This window comes from Neodiprion lecontei, unplaced genomic scaffold, assembly GCF_021901455.1.
Source record: "Neodiprion lecontei isolate iyNeoLeco1 unplaced genomic scaffold, iyNeoLeco1.1 ptg000131l, whole genome shotgun sequence".
In the NCBI taxonomy this organism is placed as follows: Eukaryota; Metazoa; Arthropoda; class Insecta; order Hymenoptera; family Diprionidae; genus Neodiprion; species Neodiprion lecontei.
Genome location: NW_025791892.1, coordinates 12,501 through 15,000, shown reverse-complemented (window position 1 = coordinate 15,000; position 2,500 = coordinate 12,501). Strand labels below are relative to the sequence as shown.

General features: G+C 62.2%; 1 non-coding gene across 1 annotated transcript in view; it reads right to left on the bottom strand.

Annotated features, from left to right (window-relative positions):
- Positions 1-131, bottom strand: part of LOC124296229 — a 1,915-nt gene extending 1,784 nt beyond the window's left edge. The window contains exon 1 of the ribosomal RNA XR_006906056.1: positions 1-131. This exon is cut by the window's left edge and continues 1,784 nt beyond it. This is a non-coding gene — a ribosomal RNA (small subunit ribosomal RNA).
- Positions 132-2,500: the final 2,369 nt, after the last annotated feature.

Sequence of the window (2,500 nt, the reverse complement as noted above, 5' to 3'; positions counted from 1 at the left end):
GTGTACGATCTAAGAAACCATAACTGATTTAATGAGCCATTCGCGGTTTCACCTTAATTTGGCTTGCACTGAGACATGCATGGCTTAATCTTTGAGACAAGCATATGACTACTGGCAGGATCAACCAGGGAGCTTCGATACAAAATCTCGGCTCGGACGTGCGCCACCCATCGCCGACCGGGTCTCGTAGCCCGGTCGGCCGCGCGTCTACTGTGTGTTTCGGGACTGCGCGCAGGCAGCCCCGGTTCCGTGTGCCGCCACCTTCGACACTCGGCTTATAAGCGTTCGAACGATCTCCCGTACCCGTCGGCTAGATTGAAAGCGTCTGGGATACGTTGTTATAACATCTCTGGTCTTTGAGTGTACGCTCGGAAAGAAGCGAGTTGACGCGTGCGTTGGAGCGTTCGGCCTTCCGTGTTTCACGGAGAGCCGAACTTCTTGGTACCGCGTCAAGGGCCATTCGGTCTGAGACACCGACCCGCGGTAATGCAGTGACGATAGATGAAACAACGCGAGTCGCGTAGTTTCTTTGGTACGAGGCACGGAACGGTCCGCGAACGCCCGCTCCTGGTCTACGCCGAAGTACGTATCGTGCTCGAGCACGTACCGGTACGGCGTAGCAGGCGGACGACGGGAGACCGGCCCGACCGACTCGCTCCTCTTACTAGTAGGAGCCTGGCCGCTAGGACGTCGGCGCCGGCACGGTGGTAGCACGGTCGGCTTACGGGGCGAAACCTCCGCGGGCTATCGAAAAAATTTTGAACTCCGGGAACTTTGTCGAAATTGAACGAGGCTCATATGACGATGTTCCGACAGGCTCCCGGCCCGGATCGACTCCGGGACGCCGCGCATCGCCTTTCGGTCGACTCGGACCGAAATTTTTACAAGTCCCGTCTGTCCGGATCGACTCCGGGACGCCGCGCGTCGCCTTTCGCTCGACTCGTACCGCAGCTTCAACGAGTCCCGTCGGCCCGGATCGACTCCGGGACGCCGCGCATCGCCTTTCGCTCGTCTCGGACCGAAATTTTTACAAGTCCCGTCGGCCCGGGACGCCGCGCATCGCCTTTCTGTCGACTCGGACCGAAACTTCATCGAGTCCCGTCGGCCCGTATCGACTCCGGCACGCCGCGCATCGCCTTTCTGTCGACTCGGACCGTAATTTTTGCAAGTCCCGTCGGCCCGGATCGGCTCCGGGACGCCGCGCATCGCCTTTCGGTCGACTCGGACCGAAATTTTTACAAGTCCCGTCTGTCCGGATCGACTCCGGGACGCCGCGCGTCGCCTTTCGCTCGACTCGTACCGCAGCTTCAACGAGTCCCGTCGGCCCGGATCGACTCCGGGACGCCGCGCATCGCCTTTCGCTCGTCTCGGACCGAAATTTTTACAAGTCCCGTCGGCCCGGGACGCCGCGCATCGCCTTTCTGTCGACTCGGACCGAAACTTCATCGAGTCCCGTCGGCCCGTATCGACTCCGGCACGCCGCGCATCGCCTTTCTGTCGACTCGGACCGTAATTTTTGCAAGTCCCGTCGGCCCGGATCGAATCCGGGACGCCGCGCATCGCCTTTCTGTCGACTCGGACCGAAAGTTTTACAAGTCGACGTCGGCCCGGATCGAGTCCGGGACGCCGCGCGTCGCCTTCCGCTCGTCTCGGACCGAAATTTTTACAAGTCCCGTCGGCCCGGGACGCCGCGCATCGCCTTTCTGTCGACTCGGACCGAAACTTCATCGAGTCCCGTCGGCCCGGATCGAATCCGGGACGCCGCGCGTCGCCTTTCTGTCGTCTCGGACCGAAAGTTTTACAAGTCGACGTCGGCCCGGATCGACTCCGGGACGCCGCGCGTCGCCTTTCGGTCGACTCGGACCGAAATTTTCACAAGTCCCGTCTGTCCGGATCGACTCCGGGACGCCGCGCGTCGCCTTTCGCTCGACTCGTACCGCAGCTTCAACGAGTCCCGACGGCCCGTATCGACTCCGGGACGCCGCGCATCGCCTCTCGGTCGACTCGGACCGAAAGTTTTACAAGTTCCGTCTGTCCGGATCGACTCCGGGACGCCGCGCGTCGCCTTTCGCTCGACTCGTACCGCAGCTTCAACGAGTCCCGTCTGTCCGGATCGACTCCGGTACGCCGCGCGTCGCCTTTCGCTCGACTCGGACCGAAATTTTCACAAGTCCGGTCGGCCCGTATCGACTCCGGGACGCCGCGCATCGCCTCTCGGTCGACTCGGACCGAAATTTTCACAAGTCCCGTCGGCCCGGATCGACTCCGGTACGCCGCGCGTCGCCTTTCGCTCGACTCGGACCGTAATTTTTACAAGTCCCGTCTGTCCGGATCGACCCCGGGACGCCGCGCGTCGCCTTTCGCTCGACCCGTACCGCAGCTTCAACGAGTCCCGTCGGCCCGGATCGACTCCGGGAGGCCGCGCATCGCCCTTCGCTCGACTCGGAACGAAACTTTTATCGAGTCCCGTCGGCCCGTGTCGACTCCAAGACGCCGCGCA